The 7,675-nt window shown below is 38.7% G+C and overlaps 1 protein-coding gene across 14 annotated transcripts in view; it reads right to left on the reverse strand.

Annotated features, from left to right (window-relative positions):
• The window catches only part of R3hdm2 (R3H domain containing 2), a 145,443-nt gene that overhangs the window by 83,329 nt on the left and 54,439 nt on the right, over positions 1-7,675 (reverse strand). The gene's annotated exons all lie outside the window — the stretch shown is intronic.

Here is a 7,675-nt window from a genome sequence, read left to right on the forward strand (position 1 = left end):
AAAAACAAAAAACAAAAAAGAGCAAGTTGGTAAATCTCGCTGGGTGTGGTGGCGCACACCTATAATCCCAGCACTTGGGAGGCTGAGGTAGGAGGATCACCATTAGTTTGAGGCCAGCCTGGACTATACAGTGAGTTCAACGCCAGCCTGAACTGAATTATACACTGAGATCCTGTCTCAAAAGAAAAGGTTGGGAGGAAAAAAAGACAATAAACAAGATTATTTTCATGGACTGGAAGACTCAACATAGTAAAAGATGTCAATTCTCCCCAAGATGATCTTGTACAATTCTACTAAAAACAGAGTAAGTTTTTGGTAGATACAAACTAATTCTAATAGTTATATGGAAAGGCACGGCCAAAAGAAGTTTGAAGAAAAATGGCGTTATGAGAGTCACAGCACTCAACTGGAAGACTTTCAACTAACAACAATCAAGACAGTAAAGAACTGGTGAAGGAAAAGACACAGAGGTCAATGGAACAGAAAAACAGAATCCAGGAATACACCTACAGTAATACACAACTGTTTTCTTTTTAAACAAGGATACAAAGGCAACTTAATGGAAAAAGTTTTTTCAACAAACAGTATAATTGGTCATCCATGTAAAAAAAACAAAAGAGGATGCCGGGCGTGGTGGCCCACACCTGTAATCCCAGCACTCGGGAGGCTGAGGCAGGAGGATCCTTGCAAGTTTGACACCAGCCTGACCTACAATATAAGCTCAAGGCCAGTCTGAATTGCATAGCAAGACTCTGTCTCAAAAAAAAAAAAAAAAAAAAAAAAAAAAAAGAATCTTCATCTAAGCTTCATATAAAAATTAAATTAAAAAAATTTAAGTGGATCACTAGTAAATGTAAAACTATAAAATGTTTAAAAGTAAACACAGAGACCGGCAGAGTGGCGCATGCCCGTAATCCTAGCACTCAGGAGGCTGAGGCAGGAGGCAAGTTCCAAGGCCAGCCAGGGCTAGTGAGTTCAAGACCAGACTATGTAGTGAGATTCTGTCTGAAAACACAAAACAAAAAAAAAGTAAACACAGAAATACTTTTTTTATAGTATTAGAGATTAAAGCCTGGGCCTCATGAATGCTAGGCAAGTACAAAACACTAGTACTCTACCACTAAGTACTCACCTCTAGGCCACATCCTCAGTTCTTTTTTAAAATTTTATTTTCTGACATTCTTGCTAAAGTGCCCAGGCTGGCCTTGAACTCACTATTCTCCTGCTTCCAGTTCTCAAAACAGCTGAGAGGATAAGTGTGAGTCCCCACACCCAGTTAAATCTTTGTGACCTAAGATTAGGCAAAGATTTTTAAAGAAGATACCAAACCACAACTCATTTATAAACAAGGCGTAGGTGAGAATGTAGCTCAGTGGTAGAGTACTTGCCTACCATGTGCAAGGTCCTGAATTTGATCCCCATCGAGGAAAGAAAGAAGCCAGGTGCGGTGGCACCTGTAATCCCAGCACTCAGAAGGCTGAGATAGGGGGATCACTGTGAGTTCTAGGCCAGCCTGGGCTACACTGAACTACATAGTAAGACCCTGTCTCAAAAGAAACAAAATCTGGGCGCCAGGGATATAGCTCAGCGGTGCAGCACCTACTTGGCAAGCGCAGGTCCTGAGTTTCATTCCTAGTACCCCCACACACAAAAACACTCAACAATAGGAAAACAAGCCAATTTTAAAATGGGGAGAAGACAAACAGAAAATATTCATCATCCTAGTGAAGATATGGAGTAACTAGCACACTCACATTTTGGTATGGCTATTCTGAGTAACATCTGGTTCCTATAACATCAATAATACATTTACTATGCAACCCAACAATTCTACTCCTGGCTAGTCACCCTACAGCAGTGGTGGTGAACCTACGGCACTCGGGCCGCAGTGGGCTGTTCATTATCTCTGAAAGCTCTGAAAGTTTCACCATCACTGCCCCCAGTAAATTAAAATTATTTTCATACAAAACCTGTGCAAGGAGCTGGGCGTGGTGGTGCATGCCTGTAATCCCAGCACTGGGGAGGCTGAGGCGGGAGGATCATTGCGAGTTCGAGGCCAACCTGGGCTACAAAGTGATTTCAAGACCAGCCTGAACTGCATGGTGACACCCTGTCTTAAAAAGACAAAAAACAAAAACAAAACAAAAAAAACCTGTACAAGAATGTTTATAATCACTGTATTTATAATGGGGGGCATAAATATTTTCTAGTGAACCAACAGATAAACTGATATACAATGGAATTCTCCTGAGTAATAAAAAATTAACTACTAATACATTCAACAATTTAGATGAATCCAAAAGACATTATGCTAAATCAAAGAAATCAGTCTAAAAATGTTACATAGTGTGGATTTTATTTACATGAACTTCTGGAAAAGGTAAATTTATACGGACATTAAGGACATTAGCAGCTTCCAGCGTCTTTGAACCAGGGGAAAGGACTGACTGTAAGGGCAAAAGGGACCCATTTGAGGTGATGAAAGTATTTTGTATCTGGACTATGTTGCTTTTAAGATTGTAATTTGGCTGGGCGTGGTAGCGCACGCCTGTAATCCCAGCGCTCAGAAGGCTGGGCAGGAGGATCTTTGCAAGTTTGGAGGCCAGCCTGAACTGCATAGCGAGACCCTGTCTCAAAAAGACAAAAAAAAAAAAAGACTGTCATTTGGTCAAATAAATTAGCAACTGTGGACTGGGAATACAGCTAAGGGACAGAATGCTTACTAAGTTTGTATGAGGTCCGACAATCCGAGAATAGTTCATTTAAAATGCCCAATCAGGGGCTGGGGATTTAGCTCAGCGGCACGGTGCCTGCTGGCAAGCGTGAGGTCGTGAGTTCAATTCCCGGTACCGGAAAAAAAAAAAATTAAACACACAATCATTACTTTGTATAAATTATACTCAAAAGACTTTAAAAAGAAAAAGGAAAATAAGGGGAGGTAAGCAATACACAGAGTTATATATAAACAAGAATAGTAGAATACTGATAACTGAAGGGTGAATGAAAGGTTAATTACAATGTCCTATTTATTTCAAATGTTTAAATTTTTTCAATTAAAAAAAGGGAGGGTCAGGAAAAATAGCGAAAGAGACTGAGAAGACACGGCCAGTGTGTGTGGTGGGGATGTTTTGGAAACCAAGTGAAAAAGCACTTTGAGGAGAAGACAAACTGTTTTAAGCACTGATGAGAAGATGAGATGAAGACTTACAACTGAGAACCCTTGGCCCTCCTTCAAGGGGGAGGAGGTTTCACAGGAAAACTCAACCGACTGTGGAGGAATTTTTTTCTTTCTTTTTTTGTCTTTTGAGACAGGGTTTCACTATGCAGATCAGGCTGGTCTAGAACTCACTTTGTAGCCCAGGTTAGCCTTAAACTCGTAGCAATCCTCCTGCCTCAGCTTTCTGAGTGCTGGGATTACAGGTGTGTGCCATTACACCCGGCTTGAGGTTTTTTTTTTTTTTTGAGACTGGGTCTCACTATGTAGCTCAGGCTGGCTTCAAACGCAAAGCAATCATGCTGCCTCAGCCTCTCCAGTGGTGGGATTACAGGAGTGTGCCACTATACCTAGCTTCACATAATTTTATTGTAAAGAAAAATAAAGTTGTTACAGAGCAAGGATGGGATCAAAAGGATTTTCTCTAAGAAGGCACAAATTACAATGTATTTGAATACTGATTTTTTTTTTTGAAACAGAATTTTGCTATACTATATAAGCCAAACTGGCCTTGAACTTGCAGTGATCCTCCTGCCTCAGCCTCCTGAATACATGAGCCATCACACCCAGAAGAATCCTGATGCTTCTTTAAGAATCATTTGATATTCCCTAATATTCTTAGCAGCACACATGCAGAGTTAAGAATCATTTACTAAATCTATATGCAATATGGAAAGACCTGCAGGACATATAACATGATAAAAGCAAGTTGCATTTGCCACAACCTTTTTGAGTACTTTCTATAATATATGCACTTATATAACCACTTTAAATGCTTTTCATTGCAATCTTATTATTCAATAATCAATATAAAACAACTGTATACTAAAATGCCCCAAAGAGTTCAAACATTAAAAAATTAAATGTTCACACAAGCTTCATAATAGAAAAAATTTGGGGGGCTGGGGATTTAGCTCAGCGGCAAAAGCGCCTGCCTGGCAAGCGCAAGGTCGTGAGTTTGGTTCCTGGTACCGGAAAAAAACCAAAAAAAAAAAAAAAAAGAAAAAATTTGGAAATGAGATAAATAATAGGAACAATAATAAATGATGGCACATTCATATGAATGACAAAGCCATTCTCGTATTTATAAATTCTTTAATGACAAGGAAGAATTATGATAATCTAGAAATGAATACGCAAAACTAGATTACATTACGATTTCACTACATTTACAAAGAATGTTTTCTATAATAAGGCTTTTGTTTCATTTGTATACTTCCTAGTATATCTCCATACTCATATCAGGATGCATTATAAAACGTATTTCTTGCTATATTAGTGGAAGCAGGTTGTTATTTATATTTTACTAGTAATGTTTGCACTACATAGAGATTACACTGATCATGGGAGCTGTAGATGTACTTAACAGGTTTTTTTGGTCCCCTTCCCAGTTGCAAAAGCTCTACTTGCATTTTTTTCCTCAGTTCTTTGTTTTTCTACCCCCTTTCCCTCACCTCCACCTCTTGTTCCCCCATCCATTTGAAAAAGATCTCCCTACCTTATTTATCTTCTGTTTGCTCACTTATGCATACATATATTTTCTCACGTAAGAGAAACCATGTAATATTTAAGTTTGTGTCTGATTTATTTCACTTATATTACAGTCTCAAGTTGTATCCATTTACCTATGACTGCCTCAAGTTTATCTTCCTTTATAGCAGAGTAGTAGTCTATTGAGTATAAATATATTTTCTTTACCCATTCATCTGCTAATGGGCACATAGGCCATTTCCAAGATTTAGTTATGCTCCTATAAACATGGGTATGCAAAGTATCCCTGTAATATAATGCCTTTAAACCTTTAGGAAGGTATCTAGAAAGGAAATAGTTGGGTCAATTGGTATTTTTAGTTTTTGAGGCATTTCCACACTGATTTCCATAGTGGTTATACTAGTTTACATTCCCATCAACAATGTATAACAGTTTTTTTTTCCCACATTCTCACCACCATTTGTGATTATTTGATTACTGGGATACTATCCAGTCTTTCTGGAGTAAGATGTTGTTTTCTTTTTATTTATTTATTTATTTTTTGTCTTTTTGAGACAGCAACTGGCCATGAAGTTCAGGCTGGCCTTGAGTTCACTTTGTAGCCCAGGCTGGTCTTGAACTCACAAATATCCTCCTGCCTCAGGCTCCCTGAGTGCTGGGATTACAGGCATGGACCACCACGCCTGGCCTAAATTGTTGTTTTAATTTGCATTCTCTAAAGGCCAGTGATGCTAAACTTTTTTTGTATTTATTGGCATCTGTACTTCTTCTAAGGAGTGTCTATTCATTTTGGTTGTCTGTTTTTTGACTGAGTCTTTTATTTGGGGGGGGTAGGTCTAATTTTTTTGAGGATTTTTTTGGGTTTTTTTGAGACAGGGTCTTGCCATGTAGCTAAGGCCAGTCTTGAACTCACTATGTAGCCCAGGCTGGCCTCAAACTCACAGCAATCCTCTTGCCTCAGCCTCCCAAGTGCTGCTGGCATTACAGGTGTGAGTCACTCTATATATACAGTCCACAAAAAAAAAGAGTATCCATTAGCAAAAGAAAAATTGTGACAAGTATTATAATACTAAATTTATTGAGATCATGAGATTAATACAAGTTACTTTTGGCCCTTACAATTGTAAGAGATGCTCAAAGTGGAGGCCATTAGCTTCCAGACCTTTATTTGTATGGAGAGCTGCTGAATGCATACTTTTTTTGTCGGGGACAGACTCTGACTGGGGAAGAGCTGGCAAAAATTCTTCCCCATTCTGCAGGTTGTCTCTTCACTAACTGGCTGTTTCCTTTGCTTTGCAGAAACATTTTAATGTAATATGATACCATCTGTTGATTTTCAGTATTATTTCTTGTATCACTGGGATTCTGTTCAGAACGTGCTTGTGGGCCAGGGATATAGCTCAGTGGCACAAGCACCTGCCTGGCAAACACAAGGTTCTGAGTTCGATTCCCAGTACCAAAAAAACAAAAACCCAAAAAGCAGAATGTGCTTGTGCAGCCTAAGTCTTTAAGAGTTTTACCTATTTTATCTTTTAACAGGTTGTTTTAACATTTAGATCTTTGATCAATTTGATTTTAATTTAGTACATAGTGAGATATATGGTCTACACTCAAATCTTCTACATGTGGCTACCCAATTTTCCCAGTACCATTTATTAGAGGTAATGAATTTTAAACTGTACAGGAACTCTTTTTTTTTTTTTTGGTACTGGGAATCGAACTCTGGACCTTTCACTTGCCAGGCAGGCGCTTGTGCCACTGAGCCATATCCCCGGCCCTACCACTTTTAAACTATAAAAATGTAAATTTCTGTCTCTTAGTGAGCTCATAGTTGATGTTTTCTTCTCTTTCTATATTTTTATTCACTGACATTTTCTAAAATGTCTTTAATAACCACTGACTGATTCTAATCAGGTATTTTTAAAATGGTCTTTCTACTGAACTACATGAACATGTGACAATGACAAACAAAATAAGCAAAGGAGAATTTTTAGGACTTGCCATGCTTAGTATGTGGAGGCTTAATGTAAAGTTTAAAATTAAACACAGCCCTCTGTTTCATGGTTATAGCACATACAAAGAATTGTAAGCAAAAAAAAAAAAGAAAGATAAACTACTGGGCTATGGAAGTGAGTTCAAGGCCAGCCTGCACTACATAGTGACACCCTGTCTCAAAAAAAAACAAAACAAAAAACTCAGCAAAGACTGTAGAAACTTGAATAGCTAATAAAACAAGAACATACCACGTTACAATCAACAGACTTCAGCATACCATGTACCTCTGGGGCAGTAAATTGTTCTTTTTTTTTTCGTCTTTTTGAGACAGGGTCTCGCTATGCAGTTCAGGCTGCCTTGAGCTCACTTTGTAGCCCAGGCTGGTCTCGAACTCACAACAATATTCCTGCCTCAGCCTCCTGAATACGGGGATTACAGGTGTGCGCCACCCGGCAAATCTTCCAATTTTAAACTTTATTTTCAAATTGTTTTGTCTCATTCAAATCCTTTATGCCTCCAGATGAATGAGTTTGTTAATTGGTTGGGATTGTTTAATCTGTGTCTCAATCTGGGAAAAAAATAAACTTAACAATATAGAATCACCTAATTTAAAAGCTATTCTGACCCATAAAGCAATGGCACTTCATGTGTCAACTTCAGCACTATTCTGTATTTTTGGCTCAGCATGGTAGCCCACACCCAGAATCCTAACACCCTGGAAGCCGAGACAACCTTCCAAGGCTTAATTTTTCCAGCTTTACAGATTGCTTATGATTTTTAGATACACAATGCTGGTCTCCATAGTGGAAAAACTTTTCTTTTCAATCATATGCTTTTACTGATCCCTCCTTCTACTTGGATCAGAACTGCCAGCATCATTTTAAAGAGAAATGGAGGCCAGGCGTGGTGGTGCACACCTGTAATCCCAGTACTCAGAAGGCTGAGGCAGGAGGATCATTGCTAGTTCGAGACCAG

Source organism: Chinchilla lanigera, unplaced genomic scaffold (assembly GCF_000276665.1).
Source record: "Chinchilla lanigera isolate Chin_1 unplaced genomic scaffold, ChiLan1.0 scaffold00057, whole genome shotgun sequence".
Lineage (NCBI taxonomy): Eukaryota > Metazoa > Chordata > Mammalia > Rodentia > Chinchillidae > Chinchilla > Chinchilla lanigera.